The following is a 25494-nucleotide window of genomic DNA, read 5'->3' on the forward strand; positions in this document are numbered from 1 at the left end:
TATCTACGTTTTTTTATTATTTAATTAAAAATTTCCACCTCCTCCCCTCCTCCCATTTCCCTCCTGCTCTCCCCATTCACCTTCCCCTCCCTCTCCAGTCAAAAGAGTAGTCCGGATTCCCTGCCCTGTGGGAAGTCCAAGGCCCCCCCCCCCCCCCCCCCCCCCCGCTCCATCCAGGACTAGGAAGGTGAGCATCCAAGCAGACTAGGCTCCCACAAAATCATTACATGCAGTAGGATCAAAACCCAGTGCCATTGTCCTTGGCTTCTCAGTCAGACCTCCTTGTCAGCCACATTCAGGGAGTCCAGTTTGATCTTGGTGAGCTGGCCTTGGTGAGCTCCCATTATATCAGCCCCACCATCTCAGTGGGTGGGCGCACCCCTCGCAGTCCTAACTTCCTTGTTCATGTTCTCCCTCCTTCTGCTCCTCATTTGGACCTTAGGAGCTCAGTCCAGTGTTCCAATGTGGGTCTCTGTCTCTGTCTCCATCCATCACCAGATGAAGTTTTTATGGTGATATGCAAGATATTCATCAGTATGGCTATAGGATAGGGCCATTTCAGCCTCCCTCTTCTCTGATGCCCAAGGATCTAGCTGGGGACATCCCCATGGACACCTGGGAACACCTCTAGAGTCAAGTCTCTCGCCGACCCTAAAATGGCTCCCTTATCCACCCTGCCTCCATCCCAACCGTCCCATTCCCCCAAGCTCTCCCCATCCTCCCCTTCTCACTTTTTTCTCTCCTTTTCCCCTTATCCCCACCCCATCCCCACTTTCAAATTTCCAATTTTTGCCTGGCAATCTTGTCTCCTTCCAACATCAGGAGGATAACTATATGTTTTTCTTTGGGTTCACCTTCTTATTTAGCTTCTCTAGAATCACGAATTATAGGCTCAATGTCCTTTATTTATGGCTAGAATCCAGTTACGAGTGAGTACATACCATATTCATCTTTTTGGGTCTGGGTTACCTCACTCAGGATAGTGTTTTCTATTTCCATCCATTTACATGCAAAATTCAAGATGTCATTGTTTTTTACCACTGAGTAGTACCCTAATGCATACATATTCCATACTTTCTTTATCCATTCTTCCGTTGAGGGGCATCTAGGTTGTTTCCACGTTCTGGCTATTACAAATAATGATGCTATGAACATAGTTGAACAAATGCTTTTGTAGTTTGATAGAGCATCTCTTGGGTATATTCCCAAAAGAAGAATTCCTGGATCCTGGGGTAGGTTGATCCTGAATTTCCTGAGAAAACGCCACACTGATTTCCAAAGTGGTTGCTCAAGTTTGCATTCTCACCAGCAATGGATGAGTGTTCCTCTTACTCCACATCCTCTCCAGCAAAGGCTATCATTGATGTTTTTGATTCCAGCCATTCTGACAGGTGTAAGATGGTATCTCAAAGTTGTTTTGATTTGCATTTCCCTGATCGCTAAGGAGGTTGAGCATGACCTTAAGTGTTCAATCTGAGTCTTAATGCTGGACACAGCCATACTCTAGTTAAATCAGACCCCCAAAGGGAGGTCTCCTACTTATGTTAGTTCTCTGTTTAAGTCGGCTGGTGATTGGAGGGAAGACAGCATGGTCTGCTTTACCCAGCCCAGGGAGTCAAGTGGCCATCCTGTGCAGGCGCTCCCACACAGACACACCCAGTATAGTGTTTGTTGACCCATTTCTAGGCCACCCCATTTCAACATGTGTGCCATTTTCAACTATACTTGCTCTCTAGATATAGAAATTTCAAAAGCTATAATTCTGTCTAGCATAGTAAAACTTCCAATATGTAACAAAAACCATGCTAATATCTTTTTCTAAAAAAAGGAAACAAAGTGTTTGAGTCATGGCTTGCTGTCTCCTAATATGAATTCTATGATATAAAGTTAACAATACTAAGTGCTACAATATGAAATGAATATGTGGTACTCCAAATGACAGGAAAGAAAGCAAGGATAGAGATACCAACACACTCACAGCAACATGAGGAGTCTATGATTCTGACAATTATAGTCTGACTTCTGTAGCTGTCTGCATGGCTATTGCTGATATTTTCAGCCACCACCCTCTTCTACCCGTTATGGAATCCCCTTAGCTTCAGCGAGTAAATATGCTAGTTCTGTATCTTGCAAAGTGACAGAGCATCTAATTCTGAAGGGTCTCAGTTGGGCCATTTTAGTTTTCCATTGACCATAATCACAGGGCCTAGTAAGAGCTCTCCTGTATTCTAGATATGTCTTCCTTGTCTGCTTGGTGGAGTGTTGGTCCATCTTCTTCTTTGTAGTCTAGACCTGTCACCACAGGCAGCATAGTAACTTTTTTTTCACTGTCAGCCATCAGCTTTATGTTCTAATTCAATGAAGGCACTGCAAGTCTCGAAGTGGAAACATTCCTCTTGGCCCAGAGAGCATAACACTACAGCAAGCAGGGTTGCTGGAGAGATGGATTAGTAGCGAATAGTGCTGCAGTACAATCATGGCTTTTTAATCCAGATCCCAGCACTGGCCTCTGTATACACAGGCATGTGAGTTAACACACATGTGAGCACACATGCAAATAAACGAATAGAAAATAAATATTTGAAAATAAAATGCAATCTGTTTGGGATCACCAGTGACAATTCTGAATGACGTTCCTCTTAGTTCCACCCTTGGTTCCGAAATCTATGATCCTGGCTATGCAAGAAGTGGCAATATCTATTGCATGCTCACAAAAATGGTTTTCCAGAAAATCTTTTAAAAACACTCTCAGCTAACTCTGTAGCAGAATCCACAACCAAGTAAAGTGTTCAGACTCAGGAAGACAAACACCATATGTTTCTTTACATATGTGGATCTTAGTGTCTCATTTTTATATCTTTTTTTTATGAATGAATGAGTATATGGAGATGGCAGGAAACTCAAAAGGTTATTTTACTCTTACATTAGAACAGCTACTTGAATATAGTGAGTGGGAACCGTAATAGCAGTAATTCTATGAGCATAGGCCCATTGCCATATTTCTTTTCCTGTGACCTTGATTCCTTGTTCAGAAGCAATGCTGTGTAGACTATCATGACAATGAACAATGTAGTCTGTTAGTATGTGGATGGTAGTTTGGGTGAAAACACTATTTGCAGAGAAGATAAATCTGCATTCAGAGTGAATAGCTGTTCTAGGAATAAAGATGTCCTTTGATGGGGGAAGCGGTCCTTTGTATTCAGCCCATCACAAGGAAGCTGGTCTATCATACTGAGGAAGGGCACCATCCTGGGGACTCAGTGTCGGTGCCTGCTGTTGACTGGGCACACAACAGTGGTTACACCAAACTTACTAAGTGAAGGTTCATCTTGTTCAGCCTTTGCATAAACTCCATCGCTCTCATCAAGGGAAGGACAAAGGTAGCTGTGGAGAGTGTCTGATAAGTGTCCCAGAATAGGGCATTTTATCCAGTTGATTATTAAGTCCTCTGGCCTGAAGTCATGTATGATGAACAGTCACATGAGATATAAATATCTTCATTTCAGCCCTGTGTTGAGGGACTTATCCATTTACCACTTCTCTAGAACTTTCTGGCACCAGTTTATGATTATGTTCTTTCTAAGTCCATAACCATGAAGTAAAGCTATTGACTGAATCTTATAAATTTATTTATAATTGCATGCCTGGCAATACACTCTTTCAAACAAAATGAACCATTATGTGCATTTTTCAAAATTTTGCTGACCAGAAAGATACATATTTCCCATTATCTCCCAATGATGTAACAGAAAAAAAAAGAGTTGAGGTGTTGTAGACGGTCATGTTTTAATAGCATGTGCACATCATACAGATGTATCTACAAATTAGGCCTAAGTCCTTTCTTCCTCTATTAAATACCTGAAGGGTACTCAGTATTTACTTTTTATATAAACCCTTTGTATATTCAGGTTCTGCTGAGGTCCAACCTCATATACACCACCTACATTAAACAGTAGCAGTTGATAATCCATGTTCTGCATGCCCCATTTAATGTCTTAGAGGGTAGGTAACAAACACTTGATGGTTACTTTATCATATCAGATAACTTGGTAGCCTATGGTTAAGCATTCAGTTTCTATTAAGGCCCCAAATAGGACCTAGTATTCTTCTCTCAAAATGATAATAGATCTCTGCAAAGGGCTCTTGTAACACTAAGGGCTTGCTACGATTCATCTGGAAGGCAAGGCAGAAGTTCAAACAGTGTGTTTACTCCATTAATGACTCAGCTCTCATTGGATCTGCTGGAGTACATGACCCAAGAGTCTGAAGGGCTGGTTAGTAACTCAGAGCTTTTTACATAGCCTTCCCTTATATCACTCAAAATTAGCAACTTTGGGGGTCATTTGGTAGATGAGTTAATGGAACGTGCTCAAATGAGGGTCATATGCCATCCGAATGTCTAAGATCAGTAGACATTACCCTGCCAGCTGCGTTAACTTATTTACCATCACTGAAGGGATATCTTGGCATGTTCACATTATTTAACACTTAAGAACTTTTGTGGGGAGAGGAGTGCTGGTATTGACCCCTGGCCTTGTCCATATTAGGCAGGCATTCTATGACTGGGCTGCATTCCAGCCTAATACTCCTTTGAACTAAATTTTGGAATAGGAGTAGTGTGTCAACGTGCCCATGAGATAGGAAAGTGCAGGATTATTATAGTCTGTACCAGATGAAATCAAGCAATTGAACAAAAAAGAGTCTATTTCTGATTTTCTTTCTTGATAGTCATGACGACAAAGACTTTTGTAAGATAAACAGCTATGTACCACTTACCAGGGGATATATTAATTTGTTCAAGCAATGAAACATATCTGTTGTAACAGCTTTAATTGGAATTACCACCTGGTAAACTTATGATCACCTACTGTCTTTCTCCAAGATCCATCTGCGTTCTCCACACTTAGCTGCACAAGTAGGTGAGTTGAATGGAATGTGCCATAAATGATCACCCCTGAGAAGTTCAAGTCCCAGTAGTGGCAATGGCCTTTGTAGTCCCTCTAGGAATGAGATATTGTTTTACTTGTTTTGATTTACCTTTTCTTAGTCAAAGTCAAGCCTGGTGGCTCACATTTGGCCTTTCCCACCATAATTCTCACTCCACGGGTCAGAGAACAATGTGGGGAGTCCGCCAGGGGCTGAGTATACATGTTTGAATTATGCACTTCAGAACTTGAATATTACAACCTGTTTGAACTTGGGGGTCCAATGTAAGATGACCTCACTTAGCTAGTCATGTATCACTGTTATTTTCAGCTCTAATCCTAATCCTTCCTTTGACTTATTGGGCCATAGTAATATTCTGAGTATGCTGGAATTAGTATCAGTTCAGACTCAGTGTCCTCTAGTTTCTGAAAGTCTTTTCCTCCTCTTCCTCCTCCTCCTCCTTTTTCCCTTCTTCTTCTTCTTCTTCTTCTTCTTCTTCTTCTTCTTCTTCTTTTCACAGTTTATAAATACCTTTTAAGGATGCTTAAAATAATTAAAGTTTGGCTTTTTGTCAGTCTTCTGGCGTCTTTCCTCAAGGGGACCCAGCATTTCCTTTACTCAACAGACTGTAGTTCTGTAGATTGACTCAAGTCTGGAAATGGAAATTAAAGGACTGTAATTCAATGAAGGCATTTTTCCTTTTCTTTAGAACTTTTCTGGTTATGTAGATCAAGTAAGAAGGGATTAGACTTCTACCTCTCTTCTAGAAACATCCTGATAAACTAATCAGTTTTGACTGATCGGTGATTACTACTCAGTAATCACACAGCTCTATGTGAGTCCATTTATTTCATTGCCCAATTTGTCTTTGGTAGCCAACTGTTGTCATTTGGCTTCTGCGCCCCCCATAAAAGACCACAGGCTTCCATTGAGGTGTTTTCAGTTATAGTAATTGTAGTTTCCATTCTTAAGGTTTGGCTTAAAGAGATGAGAGATCCTGGCACTCTTCTGGATGTTTGTCCACCTTCACAATGTTGACATTGCCGATGAAAGCTACATCACAAACTGCAATCAGAAAACAGAGAGAACAAATCTGAAATGGTGGGAGTCTCTGAACACTCAAAACCTGCCCCCAGAAACATACTTCCTCCAGCAAAGCCACACCTCCCCTGAACAGGGGACAAAATACTCAGATGATCAAGAATATGGGGACATCTCATTCACACCATTGTAAAGTCCCAAAATCTCAAAATTAGTTCAGAGAAGTTACTCCTTAAATATTTTCCTCTGTATCTGTCTAGTCAACAGAGTCAGTTACTGTAAGTCTTCTCCGGAGAAACAGAATCAGTAAGTCACACTATAATAAATTGGTGTATATAACTATAAGGTTAAGGTACACCAAGATCTTCATTCTCTAAGACCTATGAGAATCATAGTGTAGCAGTTGTTGATTCTAAAAGCCTGGAGCCATGAACTCTATAGTATAAAGTCCAGTGGGAAAGCTGAAGTGTCTGACTCAAGAGCCAGCATTTTAGCCCATGTCCAAAGGACAGAAAAGACATATCTGAGACCAGGCAGTCAGGAAGAGTTCCCCCTTACTCAGCATTTTCGCTTCTTTCTACAGTTGATTGATGAAGCCCACTCACATCAGGGAGAATAATTAGCCATGTGTAATCTACTAGTTCATATTAATCTCATATAGACTCACTTTTATAGCATCTGCTCAAATGTTTGGCCACTTATTAACCCAGTCAATTGAACTTAATTCCCTGCTTTTGATGACTTCGTTTATTGAATGTAAAGTTTATAACAATGGCTGGACTAGAATAAGTGGTCAATAAATACCATGATGATTTTTTTTCAAAGATGTTTGAAATATCCTTCAACAGGGTTGCCTTACAGCTAATCAGCTTCACCATGCTGGGTAATATTTCAGATGTAGGCATTTGACAAAAGCCTTTAAGCTCTAACAGTGCCTATGTAAATACTATGTGATGTGCTATACTGAAAACAATTTCACCTGGGCTGCTTTTAGAAAAAAAAAAAACAATCATTGTGTGTTCTTAGAACACTCAGATATGATGGAAGCTGTTACCATTATTATTTTATAGCCTAGTATCTCTGCTATATGTTAAAGGGAGTGAGGAATAGTGGTCTGCACATACATGTGATCATGGTACAATCTACACTAACCTACATGTTCATTTTTATTAATTAATCAAAATACTTAGAATTTTAAAACAAGCATCAATCAACTCATAAGGATGTTTTATATAATAACTTAATACTTTTATTATTGTTGCTGTTATTGCTATTTGGTGGTAATGTTAGCCCTGGGGATCCAATGCAGGAACTCATGTTAGGAAAGTGCTATACCAACCAATCTGCCTCATCAGTCTTTTTAACATAGTATTTTACTATCATTTTACATTCCATTTACAGTTCTTTCTCTCACCCCTCCTTTACCCCCCTGCCTAGTCAAACTCTCATCCACTCCTCCCAATGGGTAAGGGCTCCCATGGGAAGTCACCAAAGTCTATCTAGTTGGGACAGAACCAAGCCCCTCTCTCTCCTGCATTAAGACAGAGCATGAGATCCTACCATATGGAATAGGCTCCAACAAGCTAGCTCATGCGCCAGGGATAGATCCTGGTCCTACTGCCAGGGGCCTCACAGATTGTCCAAACTTCACCACTGTTTCTCACTTATGGAAGGCCTAGTTCAGTCCAGCAGAGGATCCACAGCTGTTGTCTAGAGTTCATGAGTTTCCACGAGCTTGGTTCAGCTGTCTCTGTAGATTTCTCCATCATTCGTGATCTTGTTCTCCCTTGCTCATATATTCCTTCCTCCCTCTCTTTGACTGGTTTCCCAGAGCTTGGCCTGGTGCTTGGTTGTGGATTTCTGTATCTGGTTCCTTCAGTTGCTGAATATAGGTTCTGTGATGGTAGTCGGGGAATTCACCAATCTGATTATTGGGAAGGCCAGGTCTGTCTGGTTCCCTATCCACTATTGCTAGGAGTCTTGATAGGTACCTCTTTAAAATGGTGTGTGTGTGTGTGTGTGTGTGTGTGTGTGTGTGTGAGTGTATACGTGCGCATGCGTGTGTGCGCGCATGAGCCTGCCTGTCTGTATGTGTACCACATTTTTGGAGTGCTCATAAGGGTCGGAAGAGTGCGTTAAATCATCTGGAACTGGAGTCACAGACAGTTGTGAGCCTCCTAATGTGGGTGTTGGCAACTGAATAAGCCTCCTTTGTGAGAGTAAAGTACTTTTAACTGCAAAGCCATCTCCCTAGTCCCAATAATTAATTTCTTTAATGATCTACCTTTTAATTCTCTTTGGTTAAAAAAAATAGCTGGGGTATAATGAAAGGAAATTATGACATAGTGCTTGTCCTGTAATAACAACCATGTAAAACTGACATTTTTAAGTATATGGGATTAAGCATATATGGTGTAAAATTGGCAGTATGCACAAATAAAAGGCAAAGGAGTAGACATGCTACCATATGGAAAAGTAAAAGGAAGCAGACATGAAAACAGGGTTTCCACTCAACAATCTTGGATTGCTCGATTCAGTATCCTACTAAAATTGCCTCCTTGTTTTTCTGGTTTTCCTGTATTCTTCTCCCACCTGCCAGGGCCCCCATGTCCCTCTTGTTAACGGGAATAGGAATGCCTAAGGGCAGAAATATTTGTGTTCATGATTTATCCCCTTCGTACGATTTCTTGTAAAACTATTGCAGATTTTATTTTTCCACCCTGCAAGAGGTGGTTTTATGGACTTGGCAGCTGACTTGTTTAAAGCTTGATTATTTTTGAAGTTAGGAACATTTGTGACCGATGGAACATCAAGTTTTAAAATAAAAGATACAATTTAATCAACTCTGAGGAGAAGGAATCCAAACCGCTAGTGCACTAGGCTCTGTTCTGGATGAAGACAATGGCTGCCGCCTTGAGCTCACTTAGTGCTGCAGGGACGGGTGTTGGTTGCCAGCAGCTTGAGAATGTTTATTAGCTCCCCCAAGGCAACCATAACGAACTGTTGGTTCCTTTAAGCGGCAAAAACTTATTTTCCATAAATTTAGAAGGCGGAGATTAAAAGACAAAGTAGTGACAGGACCAGGCTCCCTGCTATTGTTCTAGACAACAGTCTCTTCATGGCTTGTAAAGCTTTTGATACTTATTGTTATTCACTTGTAATAGTACAGGGCCTTGTGTTCTTCCACGTGTGTTTCTTTTCATAAAGATTCACATTGTCGAGGTCACCTTATAAATTCAGGATGTCCCTGTCTTGAGATCCTTCACTTACCTTTATCTGTAAAGACTTTTTTTTCCAAATACAGTCAAAGACATGGTAAATGATGTTGGGATTTTTTTTTACCTTCTTTGGAGTTATAATTTTACCTACTTGAAAAATTATGTGTGCATTGTGTGTGTGTGTGTGTGTGTGTGTGTGTGTGTGTGTGAATGCATGTGCATGCATGTACCATAGGATGCATGCGGAGGTCAGGGATAACCTTGGATGTTGGTCCTCACCTTCCCCTTTGTTTAAGACAAAGTGTCCTTTGATTCACAGCTCCAATAAGAAGCTATTTAAACCTAGAGCTTTAGGGAATTCCTCCAGTTTCTGGTTTTCCCATCTCTCCATAGCAGAAAGAGCACTGGGGTACTAGACACATTCTACTATGTTCAGCTTTGTGTGGGTGGTGGGATCTAAGCTCAGGTTCTCGTGCTTGTACAGAAAGTCCTCTCCACACTGGAGAAGGGCTCTCCAGCCCTTCCAGCTGCTTTCCTTCCCTGCTCCCTGACCCATCCTGACCAGAGAAAGGGGCTGCTCTGTTACTAGCCCTGTACACTGGGACCAAACAGCTTAAGAAAGTCTTGTAATATAATTTGAGTGGCTTGATTAAGTGATTTTCAGAATGTGTTTAAAAATTTTTCTATCAGCTTTTTCTCTGTTGCTGAGTGTTCATCATACGGAACAAGAGGCGCACATACATCTCCCTGTCGTTGTAATTGAAATTGCTTCTGTTAAATTAGCATTTTATCGAGATACTCAATGATTTTTCTGGTTTGAGTGAACTTCTACTTCTCACTGCTTTCAGATACTATCTAAAACATGACTTGTGGAGCGTGTAGTAATGATTTTTTTTTCCTATCAGATATCAAGCCTGAAGAGGAGTTTGATTTTAGATGAATAGCATTGTTTCACTCCCATGATTCACAGATTTCTTATTGCTTCAATGTATGTTTTAGGGTGAAATTAGCAGAAGTCCATGATATAGAAAAGCATAGTTTCCTCGTTCCAGCTCAGGCTTCTTACACTATCTGACATGTGGTGCTAGTGACTTTGGTTGTTTATCTTTCTTGAATCATAAATATTCTGGGGAAATCTTCGTTTTTGATAGCTCTTATGAGGGATTTGTGTATGTGCTTACTTGTATGTGTTTGTATGTGTGTATGTGTTCACATGTGTGTGCAGATGCACACGCATGCATGAGGACAACCTCAGTGTCATTCCCCAGGTACCATGCATGATTTTATGTGAGACAAGGTCTCTCACTGGCCTAGAGCTCAAATGGCCCAGGCTAGGCTGGCAGGCCTGTGAGTCTGGGTATTCTCCTGTCTCCTCTTCCTCAGTGACTGAATTAAAAACATGCACCATTAAGCCAGTTTGTTTTTTCTTTATATAGTTGTACTTTTGTTGTGGTTTATCATGACTATTGTGGCTTGAACTCTGGTCCTCACTGCTTCTAAGGCAAACACATCAGCAGCTGTGCTATCTCATATCCAGCTTCCAAGTCAGGTATTTTGAATCAAAGTATGACTGCACTTTTTTTTTTCTGCACACTTCTCTCTTAACTTGAAGAGTCATAGTAGTGCTAAAAAACAAAACAAAACAAAAGCTCTTTCAATTTATTTATTCTGGTTTATGTACATGAGTATTTTATCTGCATGTATGCATTTGCACCGTGTGTATGCCTATTGCCTACATATGACAGAAGATACAGTAGTCCCTGGAACTGTAGTTACAAGTGGTAGATACACACTGTAGATACACCAAGCAGATGCTGACATACCTGATTCCTTTACAAGAGTAACAAAGTGCTCTTTGCTGCTGAGGAATCTCTTCAGCTACAGAAAACCATCTTGATGATTTAATATTTGATTTTGTTCTCAAGTTATAATGAAAAAGAAGAGAGATAAGTGAAAAGAGTTGTTCTATTGTTGAAAAATACAACCTGAGACCTCTGGATTTCGTAGAGTACCATAATTTGGATATACATCCAGAATGTTAATGACGATCATTCTCATTACAGGCCCTTGATGGAGTGCTCAACTTCACTAAGCCTCTTGACTCTCATATATTTGTTTGATGAGCATCTACTAGACGGCAGGTGCTCCCCAAACAGAAATCAATGAGAAGTGTGTGCAGGAGTCTTCACAAAAGCATATGCATTTCAGCCCAGTGGAAAGGAGACAGCCTGTAGAGACGCTGTTAGTGAAAACCTCTGTTTCAGTTAAGTGCTGTGTGGGTGAAATAAGCTAAGGAAGTGGCTCGAAAATGCCACAGTGGGGGAGGGACACTGATTAGAATGGTGTGGTCAGGGAGACTCCGTGGGCACTAGGGGGACTCACTGGGCACCAGGGGGACTCCCTGGGCACCAGCCTTTGATATGAAGAGAGACTGCATGGTCTTCAGGAGGACAGCTTCAGGTGGAAGACAGAGAAAGTGGTGAACCCTGTCGTGGATTGTGTGATGTGGTGTTCAGATGCCCTCCTGTACTAAGTCTCCTTTCCTTCAGTGGCTCATGGTATGTACAGTTGATGGCACTCCAGTCTGGACATGTCTCTCATGGAAAAAAGAGCCCCCACCTCCAAAGTCACAGTCTCTCCACAATGTCATCAAACAAGTCAAGTGGATATCTAGTTCACATGGGAGGCAACCATGGAGTTCCCTTGCTTCCAAATATGTCTATAGTTAGCCAGGGTTTATGTCTGAAATACTTTCCAGGCTTGTATTCATGTATCACTCAAACACCTTCTCTTTTTAGACACTCAGAGAAAAAGCCATTTCTTTGTCTATTCCAGCTGTCAGAAGTCATCTTCATTCATTGGTTATATCCTTGTTTCATCTTTCAAAACAGCAACGGTGGCCCAAATGTTCTTCTCGTATGGTTTCTGGCTCTTCTGCCTCCATCCTGCATATATAACGACCTCTGTGATCCCATTGGTTCACCTATGTAATCAGGTTGATCTCATCAAAATTTAAAGTATTCTTAATTCCATCTGTGGCCTTAGTTCCCCCTTGTGGCACAATACAGCAAGTTTATATGTTTAGACCAATATTCTGATGGAACATGGATAGAATGTGAATGTCTCTCTTATATGGATGACAACATGGGTGCAGATGCAGTCATGTAGGCAGGTGTGATACTGGGCACGTTTAGAGGGGGTTCTGTTAAAAATTTACTTTTCTCAGTAGTGTGAGGACTAAGTTTTTCAGCTGAGTGACACCAAGGATTCCCCAGAGAAGAACACTTGTAGACAGCATGTGGAAGAACAGGAGATGACTCCGCCATGACATATGATGGTCTTTCTAGCTAGCACGCTAGGATCTTGTCAGTCCTACTGCTTCAGGGCTGTTTCCAGGGTTTCAGTGGGTCATATAGTTTTTGTTTGTTTGCTTAATTCCAAAGTATTATTCTAGCAGAACCTACCTTCCCATGGTTGCTTTCCCTGTGATCCCTCCTGCTTTGGGCCTTTTATGCGCATGAAATAAGTTATCTTCACCACAGAACTAGGAGACATGTTTGTTGTTGTTGCTCCTGCTTGACAGATGCAGAGGTTGAGGCGTAAAGATGTCAAACACCTAAGGTTCTCCAGGTGGACCTTGGCAGAGCTGTGGTATAAAACCAGGCAGTCTGTGCTTGGGACATTCGGTTTCACCCCTGCTGCAGTTCAGAGAGTAAGTGACCCTCAAAGGACCATAGTATAGAGGCTTAATACCATGCCAACACTTCTGGGAAGTGATGGAGCCTTTAAAAGGTGGCTTTTCCTGAGCGGTCTCCAGTTAGTAGATTTGTGACTTTGAAGGGCATAAATGATCCCAGCTCCATTTTCTTCCTCCCTGAAGTGAACTGGCTCACTCCATCCTGGGCTCTTGCCCCAACACTGACCTGAAAAATCAAATGTCAGCAGCTTCAAAAGCTGTGAGTCAGAGGAACCTTTCATCTTTACCTCAGGTGCCTGTTACGGGGATTGAGAACGAAAGGGCACAGCCACCCTCCATTCTGCCGGCCAATTCACTTAGCAAATCCACAACCATGTTTTGTGTGTCTTTAAGGACATGGCCGCTATCTTTTACTCAGAGGAATAAAACCTCACACACTGTATCTAAAGTATCCACAAAATAGATATTATTAGAGAAGCAATATAAAAAGTGGTTGAAAACATAAATGTTCAATTCAGAACATTATGTCCTGATGCAACCATTCAGTAGATGTGCTGGGGACATTTCAGAAGTTAAGTCTCAATTTGCTTGTCTGTGAGCTGGGAACGCATGCCAACCGTGAGGGGAACTGAAATAACAGAGGCAGGGATTTCCTCGCCTGTCACTCAGAAGGGACATATTTAGGTGACTGGTGAGCTAGCTCAGCTGTTAAAGGCCTGTGCTGGCAAGGCTGCTTATGTGAGTTCTAGCCCTGTAACACTAGGATGGGCGGGAAGAACCAACTCCCGCAAGTTGTCCACTGACTTTTGTAATCAGGCTGTGGCACACACACACATATTCTCTCTCTCACACACAACAATAAATAAATAAGTAATGGAGACGATTGTGTGGTGTACAAGTAGGAGAATAGAAGTAGAGTAGGAAGTTCCCCAACTTAATTCAAAGCAAAATTCTCCATGCAAGCCTATCCCAAGCCATCCTATCTCATACATGCCTAAGACTTGAGGATTTCTTTGTTGTTTTTTTGTTTTGCTTTTCCAAGTTCCCACACCTTACATTTTCCATTGACCACTCTTTTCCTGCTAGTATGTCTTTCCCTGTAAGTCAATCTCAGGCAGACTTTAATTCATTGTAAACTGTGAAAATCATATGGTACCATTCAGCTCCGGGGAGGTTACTTGTAGGCACACAGCCTCAGTTCTCAGTGTAAGGTGACATCGTTTAGGACATTAATCAGCTTTCTACAGTCATCTGCAGTCTCTAGTCCCATTCCTTCCTTCCTCTGTTTATTCAATTTGAATTTATGAGGCAAGCCCTGTGCCAGAGCTCAAACTGGTATTGTCTCTTTTCTCCCATGTCAGGCTCCGTCTTTCCTGTTTCCCCATGCCTAGAGGGACTTCTTATCACATCTGGGTTCATACAGCTTGACTGAGAAGAGTCTGGGGACTTCATGGTCTGAGAAAGGTACCTTGTGTCTCTTTACTTTTGGCCTCTGGGAGAATTTCATTGAGCTGCCTTTAAAATAAGTTTGAGTTTCTAGAATTCCATTAAATGATGAAAACCCTTTATATATTCAATTAATGTTTTAGGAGACATTTTTTTAAAAAAAATGACATTTGAAAGTCTTTGTGGAAGCCTTATAAATATTTCCAGAGTTATGTTTGATGCTAACTGTACGTGGTGGAGCAGGCAGTAGAGGGCTCTGCCTATTTACTGCGGAGTGGGCAATACAGGGTTCCAGCATATACACTTCAGGGCAGGCAGTACAGGGTTCCTGCAGATACACTAAGGAGCTCACAGTCCAGGGTTCCTGCATGTACACTAAGGAGATCACAGTACAGGGCTCATGCATATACACTGAGGAGCTCACAGTACAGGGCTCATGCATAGACACTGCAGAGCACACAGTACAGGACTCCTGCATATACACTGTGGGGCGGGCAGTACAGGGTTCCTGCATATACACTGCGGGGCGGGCAGTACAGGGTTCCTGCATATACACTGTGGAGCAGGCAGTACAGGTTTCCTGCATATACACTGTGGAGCAGGCAGTACAGGGCTCATTCATAGACACTGCAGAGCTCACAGTACAGGGCCCCTGCATATATACTTTCTTAACTCCAAAAGCAGTTCCAGGAAGAGTGGGCTTCTTATCCTATTGGTTTTCCATGTGAGAAAATAGCATCAGAGCAAAATGAATTGATGATGTTTATGTTGTATGCTGGTGAGCTTTAGAAAGTTGTTTTCTGGGCTTTGTGGCTCAGAAGCCAAGCCCTTAGTATCACCCTGGTACTAGAGAGAGATGGAGGAAGAAAGAGAAAGAGGCAGAGACAGAGGGACACTTATTTTAGCATAAAACAAACAAATGCCACTATTTAGAGGTCTAAAAATATTATATATTATATTATACTATATTGAGGTTTATTGGGCTTGCTCTGATGTGCTGCAGATTGGCTTTGTCTTCCCTTCTACTATTTATTCTAAAAATCTTCCCTTCCTCCCTTCCTTCTTTATGGCATTCTTCCCTCCTTCCCTATCTCAACTCTTTCCACTCTCTATCTGTCCATACACTTTCCTGGAAGTACACACACACACACACACACACACACACCCCTCCTCCTACTCCTTACTCCTAGTAATTGACAGTGATCAATCTGCTCTTTGCAGAGGAAAGTCAGCCCCTGCACTTGGGGGCCTAGTCTATGAGAGCATTGGCAAGGGCCAATACCGTGTGTACTGTATCTGTGTCATTCCCTTGAATCCTGGGATAGAAGATATCAGAAGTGCTGTATCATCCCAGCACTGCTCCGAGGCAAGTCTACTTCTTGACTTTTATCCAACATGAGACAAGAGAGTGCAGGGCTCTGCGTCTTTCCTTTGCTCCAGAGCTATGATCTATTCTGAGCAAATCTTTTGAAAGAAATGCTGTAAGTCCATATGTGCACTTTACCTCTCCTGGAGCAATGGCTTTCAAGATAGTTCAGTTAAAATTCCTGCAGAAAGAGAGAGAGAGAGAGAGAGAGAGAGAGAGAGAGAGAGAGACTGGTACTAGAGAAATTCCCAGGAATCCACAAAGATGATCACAGCTAAGACTGTAAGCAGTAGTGGAGAGGATGGCCAAACTGGTTTTGCCCTGTAGTCAGACTGATGAATATCTTAAATGTCACCACAGAACCTTTATCCAGCAACTTATGGAAACAGAGGCAGAGACCCACAGTAGAGCACTGGGCTGAGCTTCCAAAGTCCAGTTGAAGAGTGGGAGGAGTGAGAATATGAGCAAAGAGGTCAAGACCATGATGGGGACACCATCTGAAACAGTCTACCTGAGCTAATGGGAGCTCACCAGCTCCAACAGGACAGGAAAGGAATCACCAGCATAGGACTAAATTAGACCCTTTGAATGTGGGTGACTGCAGGGGCCACTGACAGTGGCACCAGAATTTATCCCTACTGCTTGTACTGGCTTTTTGAAACTCATTCACTTTGGATGGATACTTTACTCAGCCTAGATATAGTAGGGAGGGCCTTGGTACTTCCTCAGAGCAATGTGTCTTACCCTCTCTGAAAAGCAGATGGGGATTGAGGGGAGGAAGGTGGAGGAAATGGGAGAAGGGGAGGAAGTGGGAACTGGGATTGGTTTGTAATATGAAAAAAGATTGTTTTCTTTCTTAAAAACTAAAGAAAGAAGGGGAGGGAGAAAAGAGAGAGAGAGAGAAAGAAAGGAGAGAGGGAGGGAGGAAGAATGGAAGAAGGGAGGGAGGGAGGAAGGAAGAAGGGAGAGAGAGAAAGAAAGAAAGAAAGAAGGGAGGGAGGGAGGGAGGAAGGAAGGAAGAAAGAAAGAAAGAAAGGAGGGAGAGAGGAAGGGAGGGAGAGAGGGAGGAAGGAAGGATGAAAGAAAGAAAGGAAGGAAGAAAGAAAGAAAGAAAGAAAGAAAGGAGGGAGGGAGGGAGCAGGGAGAAAGAAAGAAAGAAAGAAAGAAGGGAGGGAGGAAGAAAGAAAGAAAGAAAGAAAGAAAAGGAAGGAAGGAAGGAAGAGAAAGAAAGAAAGAAAGAAAGAAAGAAAGAAAGAAAGAAAATTTAAATTCTGAAAATCCTGGTAAGGACGAACCGGTTTCACCTCATCTCCTTGTATGTTGTAAGCATGTTTATTGCCTTGTTCCTCAGGTTCCTCTGGAAAAATAGAATGTGGGCATTTGTCTGACATCTGAATGTCTAAGGGAGCCCACAGAAGAAATTCCATATAAGGAGGAACCAGCTTATAGCTAAGGATAACATCCAGGTTCTCCCAATCCCCGCCCCAGGCAGCTGAATCTAAAAAGCACATAATTCATTATCATTGTTTGTTATTCTATTCTATGACAAAATACCTGTCATAACCAATTTATGACAGGAGGAGAAAATATTTTGCGGGCAGGGTGTCATCTTTTCTGGGGTTCAGTCTCTGGCTGCCTGACTGCATTGCCTTCTGGCTTGTGATTGCTGAGTCAGCTTTCATTATAAAAACCTTGTATGGATGTATAGGAAGCTAACCATAGCACCTGACGATTCAATATCCACCACAGTTGGATTCTATTTTATTGTTACATGATAATGTAAAGTTCTCTTGTGTGTGTGTGTGTGTGTGTGTGTGTGTGTGTGTGTGTTGTGTGTGTGTGTCTGTCTGTCTGTCTCTGTGTGTGTGTGACTATGTGGACAATTTTGTATAAATCTATAAAACATTCTGGTCCTGTTCATTCCTCCACTCTCTCTTAACCTCATCCCACCAATGGCTTCTGCCCCTCACAAGAAGTTCCTCCACCACTTTCAGGTTTACGTGGTTTGATTTTGGTTTAGCTTTGTGCTCTAGGTTTAACCGGAATCGCTTGTGTGGGCAAGAGGGTGAAGCTATACATTGGAGGGCAATCTGAAGACAACCATGTCTTCTCCTTGCCACCTTCCATTGTTGTTTGTTACGCTGGGTGAAGTAGTGTCCCCAAGGCCCCATATCATTTATGATTCTTCATGGGCTTACTCCTGTGCAGGTCCTTGCAGACCATTGCAGCTATTGGGACTTTGTGAGTGTTCCTACCACATGATGCCTACAAGGGAGCACTTCACAGCCCTCGTCCCTGGTATCCGGGTCTTATGAGCCTCCCTCTTCCTCTTTAACAATGTTCTCTGAGCCTTGAGCATGTGTTAGGAATGGGTTGGAAGAAATGATAATTTTGAGTTTTTAAGAGTGAATGCTTGAGCCAGGCGGTGGTGGCACACACCTTTAATCCCAGCACTTGGGAGGGCAGACAGGCAGATCTCTGTGAATTCGAGGCCAGCCTGGTCTACAAGAGCTAGTTCCAGGACAGGCATCAAAGTTACAGAAAAACCTTGCCTCAAAAAAAAAAAAACAAAAAGAGAGAGAGAGAGAGAGAGAGAGAGGATGTTTTTAGAAACACATTTCTGTTGTATTGTATTAATTTCATTGATGGAAATTTCTCATGCCCTATCAATGCATTAGGAATATCAGACACCACCCAGATCTTCTCTGTCTAGCTTTAGAGTCCTCCCAGTGTGTCTCTATTATTAAATTCAATATTTGGACATTGTTTATAGTGCCTTAAGGGAAACTCTGGACATGCTTCTCTTTGTTTCACAATTTACCATAGATATTATTATCCTATATATTTTATTCTAATTTTGGGACAATTGCATTTCAATTTGTCATTAAAAATAATCTTCATTGGTTGACAAGTATTGGCATTTCTTATTTTAATTCAACTGCAGTTTAAAGTTGCACATTTTAAGTAGGAAATTATTTAACATGTGATGTGGGAGTCTTCTGTTTTGTGTTGATTTCATTGGTTAAATAAAGAAACTGCCTTGGCCCTTTGATAGGACAGAAACTTAGGTAGGTGGAGAAAACAGAACAGAATGCTGGGAGAAAGAAACCAAGTCAGGCAGACGTCATGCCTCTCCTCTCCAGGCAGTTGCCATGATTCTCCTCTCCGAGGCAGACCCAGGTTAAGAATCTCCCTGGTAAGCCCCCAGCTTGTGGTGCTACACAGATTATTAGAAATGGGTTAATCAAGATGTGAGAATTAGCCAATAAGAGGCTATTACTAATGGGCCAAGCAGTGTTTAAAAGAATACAGTTTCCATGTAGTTATTTCGGGGCATAAGCTAGCCAGGCGGCTGGGAGCTGGGGTGGCAGGGAAGTGGCTTGTCACTCCTCACAACAAACATGCTTTCCTATAGATGGAGAAGGCATTAATACAAAATATTCAGATAGCCAGTTGCACTTTTGGCATTTAATCAGCAGGAATTTTTAATAATAGAGTCAACAAAGAGATACACTTGTGGCTATTACTAAGGACTGCTGAAGTTTAAAAATCCAATAAACTATACTATATGTTGTTTATAAACCATTCCCTAGAAAGACTCACTCTTTACACAGCAGGCAAGAGCACGCAACCCAGGGAATACAGTGTTTATGAAGTAAAGCATAAACTCTTTGCTATAGTCTATGGTTGGATCACTAGTAAAATCCTTATTTTAATCACATTTTTCAACATAATGAAGACTACCATTAAAAAGAGTGATACGTTTTTGTTTGATTTTTGAGACAGGATCTCATGTCGCCAAGGTAGAATTGAGTTTGCAACTTAGCTGAGGATGGACATGAACTTCTGCTCCTCCTGCCTCCATCTCTAGAATGCATGTGTCACTAAGTATGGTTTATGTGCTACTGAGAATTGAATCCAAGGCCGGCCCGTGCTAAACTAGCATTTGAAAATCTTTGTCATTAGCCCCAGAAAATAGTGTTGTTTTAAGCATAAGAAAACAGAATGGTGTTTTGAGCTTAGACATGCATAGACAGCTAGGTAGGGGGGTAGATGGATGAATAAATAAATGGTAGATAGATACATAGATGTACAGGTAGATAGATGATAGATACTTGAGTAACCATGCACGATGAAACACTTGTACAAGATGTTAAAAAGATAAATAAATAAATATTTATGGTTTGAGGACTTTCTAATAATAAGAATGATCAGTGCAAGTAATTGTCATGTGCTAAGTATATGTTAAGTACCTTATTGCACTTAGTCATCTCAGCATCAAATTAACTAAGAACCATTAGAACTCTATGTTACACATTAGAAAAGTAAGCCTTGGTAAGGTTATTTGATCTAGGGATGGTCACACAGCAATCAGGATAGGGTCAGAATTTGAATCTACTTCTCTCTTGTGAATAATTTATCTCCATAAGCATCGAATTTCCCACATTAGAAATGGGTGGTGCTGATGGATCCTAAATAAAGAATTCTATCTAGAGTCTGGGAGAACCTTTAAACTGTCTCCCATTTGAAATTGTTCTGAGCCATTCTTTGTGGCACTTTGGTCTTCATGAGTAGCTCCGAGCGTATGTTGGATATGGCATGAAAATGACCCTGTCAGATCTGCCTGAACTGCTGCTAACACAGATCACTCTGAAGTCAAAGTCTGCACAGTGTCCTCAAGAAGACCTTGGGCAGTGGCTTCTGTGTGTCACCATGCCTACAACCTTTCACATCTTAGAAAGCATTCACAATTCATCAAGGGAACAGCAGGGAATCACATGTGAGCAGAATGCTGGGCTGTGCTTCTGTCAAGTGGGACAAGACATTGCAGAGAAGTGAGGGGCTGTGGCGTGGGTCACTGCCTGAGGGCATTGAAAGAACAGGCTTAGGAAACGCCACAAAGTGGACGAGGAGCCCCAGGGGGAGCAGAAAATGAAGCTTCTACTTTATAGGAATGTTTCAAGAGACATGCTGATAAAAAAACCAAGGGTCTTGTGTATTAAAATTGAGGTGTGGAATTAAAACGATGCTTGACTATTTAGAATCTAGTTTTCTGCAGGGTGAGAAATAAGACTAGAGTTTCATTCTTCCACATGTACATATATAGCTTTCCCTCTATCCTTTATTGAAGAGGTAGTCTTTTCTCCAGTGTGTATTTTTGTCAAAAATCATTGTCAAAGCTCAGGTGGCTTTTAGCTGAATGAGTTTTTATCTGGGTCCTCTATTTTAGTCCATGTGTGTCTTTCTGCCAGTATCCTGCTGATTTTGCTATTATGTCTCTATACCATAGTATGAACTCAGGGATGGAGATACCTCTGGCATTGTTCTTTCTTCTCAGGGTTGGTTTGGGTAGCCGGAGTAATTTGGGCTTCCATATGGGTTTTTATGATTGTTCTTTTCTATTTGTGTGAAGAATGGCATTCGAATTTTGGTGATGGTTGCATTGGATCTGAAGGCTGCTTTGGGTAGGATGGTCTACGTTTTTTCACAATGTTAATTTTTCTGATCCACGAGCAAGGAATCTTTCCCATCTTGTGTGACTCTATTTGCTCCTTTGCTGTCTTCAAATTTTCATTGCAGCTATCTTTCACTTCCTTAGGTTTGTTCCAAGGGTTTTTTTTTTTTTTTTGGCTTGGGTTTGGTTTTCTCTCAAAACTATTATAATTGTGATTGTTCCTGTTTTTTTTTTCTCAGTACGCTTGTCCATTATATATAGGATGACAATTGAATTTTGTATGTTAACTTTTTATTTTTCTGCTTGAAAATGGCTATACAATGGCAGAAGGAACATAAAAACTTGAAGTTGTTTTCTGGACATGTCATGGCCATCCTACTCAGAAAATCACAGTAGCTATGGTTACATGAGCAAGACTCCTGGACAAAACTGGTCAGGTCAACATTCAAACATGAGGTGGAGGGATTTGAGAAGCTTCAGCAGTTAAGGGTTGTCAGAGGGGCTATAGTTTTCTTGAGTGGTGTAGCCACCAGAGTTACCCAATTTGATTAGTAGATCACAATAAATAAAACAGATATCGAAGGGCAAGTGGTTTAGGGAAAAGAAAACTGAGTTCATCAAGATTAAGAGGGAACAATGAGTGTGCTGAAAGGGTCATAAACATATGCATGAAACTGTCAAAGAATGAACTGAAAACATGAAAAAAGGATAGGAAACTATTCTTGATATGCTATGATAATAATAGGAATATTTTTTTATTCTCAAATTAAGGAAAACAACGCTTCATTGATCATGTAGGGTGAGCAGAGGACACTAAAGATAAGCTTAGGAATTACTTTAGCAGTGTGACAGGTACCAATGTCACCAGCCAAGATGACAGAAAATCCATGTCTCTGGGTGTTAGCACTGATTATTGGAAACAGTTCAAGTATGTTCTGAGCCAAGTTTCTATGATAAAGCTGGATAATAAAAGTGAGGGGGGATAAAAGACAGAATTTCTTGTGTGCCTCCAAAGGCTTGTGGAGGCGCCCTGCCTTTAAATGTTTTTAGCAGATGAGCAACAATAACACTGCTGGAATTAAGACTACTTTTCAAGAGGGTGTCTGTGTCCCTAGAGCTGGAGTTGCAGGAGGTATGCCATCTGATGTGGATACTGCGAATAAAATCTAGTCCTCTTTCAGAGCAGAAAACACTCTAACTGCCGAGCCACCTCTCCAAGACCAGCCTCAGTGAACTTAAAATCTGCTTTCTGCAGAGCAAAAGAACCTGTCCAAAAAAGTGAAGAGGCAGCACACAGAAGGCAGGAAGTCTTTGCCAGCTACAGCTCTGGCAGCAGATTAACACCCAGAATATGCAGACAACTGAGAAAAGTAAACACCAAGAAAACAAAGAACTCAATTTCATATCTTTCAGTAAATCATTTTTGAAAATTTGTAATTGTGACTTTATTGTCCATTATTGGCCATCTCCCCAAAACACCTTGATGAAATGTAGGATTTGGATAAATCAGAAAGTCATTATATCCCTGTGATGTACACATCTCATTGAGTCTTATTTTAAGTTTGGAAGTTCCTTCTCTGTTATGTGGTTTGATCTCTAACACTGGTAGCGTTGAAGACATCCTTGAGCAATCTCCAGGTGATCTTATCTTACCTTATGTGCTAGTTTATTTAATCCTCACAGAAAACTCATGGGCAAACATTTAGTGTCATTATTATCTCTTTATTGTAAAGATTCTAAAATGTAACCTTGGGATCATGATTTTTACAAAGCTTTCCACAAATGCATGTGACTCCTTACTCAAAAAAAGAATCCTCCATCTTCCTTCATTGCTTCTCCCCACTGTAACGATGTATTCCGTATGCACTTTTTTTTTGAAACCACGGAAGTTTCTCGTTTTTGTTGATCACAAATCATTCTTATGTGAAACAAAGGTGACCTGCACTTCTCGAATCGGGATACTAAACAGCTGCGAAAGCTGACCCACCTAAATCAGTATTCGTGTGTCATGGCAGACGCTCCATCCTCATATCACATGTCCATGAACGTCATAGTGTCTTTCCCTGATTCCCTTAGAAGCAGTTTGCAAAGATGCTGGAGAACGTGGATGCTATAGTCGGAGGAAACTGCTGCCATGTGTTTCGACTTTCTATGAACATACCACCAAAAGTGAGGCGTCTCCTTTAAGGTAGTTGGGAGTGAAGATAGGAAAGAAAGACAGGATGAACTAACTTTTTCTGGAGCATCTATTTTAAGATGCATTTTATGCTTAGCAGCAAATATAGATTTGCTAATGTCGTCTAATATACTATTTTCTTCTAACCATATTCTAATTTATGCTACTGTACTCTACGATGCTAATTTACTTATATACATTAGTGCTCTCTTAAGGTTCCTCATTGCATAGATGAGGATATTGGGTCTTCAAGCACAGGTCTGAGATTTCAGCACAGGTTATGAGTGACAGAATTAAGACTGGGTTTTAGGGGCTCTTAGTCTAAACTGTAGGCAAATTCCCTACATGTTTCTGGGACAAGCAGTCCTCTGCTCATGGGTGGCTGTTGAGGAATTTGTCCTGCTCTGCTAGAAAAAGGCCACTCATCCCTGCCTATGTTCCTGCCATATTCCAGCTACAGTACCAGGGAATGACAGATTTATCAGTATTCCTGGTCTCTAGAAGCCTCAATCCTGAGACAATGTAACAGTCAGTTACTTTCCAGGCCTGGAATTGTTTAGGCAGTCTAAATTTAAGATGGAAACTATGAAGGTGTTGTTCAGAGATTAGGAAGTGTCATTTACCTATCTTTCAGATGTGAGGCTGGTTTTATTCCATGTCTGTTCTGTACCAGATGAGAGGTTGAGGCTGTGGTGGTCCTAAACTTCAATACACCTATACTTTGAACTTGCTTCTGAATCCTTCACTTTGCCTTAAGAAGACCTGGTGATACATCAACCCTGCATTTCGAAGCTCCCTCCTTAGATGCATCAACATGTTTTATAAGCTTCAGAGGTACTTTATGGTTATTTTGGTCTTCTATCCCTATCATAGTTCACATCTTCTTCTGTGGCTCTGGCAGTCAATGCTGTATATATAATCACAGTCATTAACATTGGCAAGTTCTTGTTTATGCCTTTCTTTTATTCTCTTCTAACTCTCAAGTAATTTAGTAAAATACACAGAGAAGCTTGAGGAACGAAAGTTTGCCTGCCTGGTCTATCTTTGATATAAGCTTTGCTTCTTTTATTCATACAAAAATTGCTTTTATCGTTTTAAGCATTTCTGGGGATCGAACCAAAACCTTGTACAGCTATCAAGCCCTCCACACTGAGTTCTAGCCCCAGTCTAGTGCCATTAAAACTTTGCGAATTTACTAAGTCACTTTCTACATCATGAATTCGCTTTACAAAGACATTTCTTTGTCAATGCCCTGACGTAACACAGAAGTTTCTGAAAGTGTAAATTCTACATGCATGTTCCAAATCCAACAGAACCACATCACTTTTAGCACACGCCCAACCAATCAGTGTCAAGCCAAAATCTTCACTTTAGTGCTCTGAGTGCCAACATCAATCCAGTCTCTCAGAATCTAATGGAAAACAAGGCTTAGACTATTTTTTACACGTTAAGGTTCTCTGACTTCCTTGTGCAGTTGCGAGATGGGCTGAATACCTGTTTGCATCACCATGTAATGAGGACTAAATAGATTTCTTCACTAACGAGTTGATGAGAGCAATTAGTGAGAACATGTGTAAGACAGAAGTCCATAAATGCTTGACAAAATTCGCCTGCCTTTCCTGACAACATTTTGGCAAGATTTTTTTCCTGAGATGTTTGGTTATATTTTGAGAAAACAAGATATACTCAAACCTCAGGTCAGTTAGCCAGTTCGTCAGTTGCTAGCTCCAGACTCATCAGCTATGACTCTTTGGATGTTTGATGGAAGAGATGATAACAACCCTTAAATTTGACCCTTGTGAAAATCCACTGAATGTTGTTAATACTGTGTGCTCCCTGGTGTTACTACAAGCACTATTAATGTCACTACTAATTGCTATTAATGCTACCTGTCACTGGTATCAACATTGCACAGCTTCATTTTACAGATCCAATTTTTAAGTGGCTGTTGCTGCTGAAATCTGTTTTGGCTTTAGTTTGTGTTCAAAGGATGATTTAGATGTTAATATGACATGTGCGTTGTGGATGGGCATGCCTCTTTCAGTGCCTTATATACTGTGGACGGTGATAATTGGAAGCCAGTTTTGTTATGACGTTTTCTCTTCTCACAGTCTGTCTTTACTGCACCGTCAGTGTCAGGAACCTTGATTCTCTTCTCCCTTGAAGGTC

At 41.2% G+C, this 25494-nt stretch overlaps 1 protein-coding gene across 1 annotated transcript in view; it reads left to right on the forward strand.

Moving 5' to 3' along the window:
• The first annotated feature begins 14254 nt into the window (after window positions 1-14254).
• The window catches only part of Sgcd (sarcoglycan delta), a 682952-nt gene continuing 671712 nt past the window's right edge, over window positions 14255-25494 (forward strand). Inside the window, exon 1 of the mRNA XM_041676147.1 lies at window positions 14255-14346. The gene's annotated coding sequence lies outside the window, so the exon portion shown is untranslated. The remainder of the gene's footprint in view (window positions 14347-25494) is intronic.

Source organism: Microtus oregoni, unplaced genomic scaffold (assembly GCF_018167655.1).
Source record: "Microtus oregoni isolate MIOR12 unplaced genomic scaffold, Mior012 000027F_ref0000203, whole genome shotgun sequence".
In the NCBI taxonomy this organism is placed as follows: domain Eukaryota; kingdom Metazoa; phylum Chordata; class Mammalia; order Rodentia; family Cricetidae; genus Microtus; species Microtus oregoni.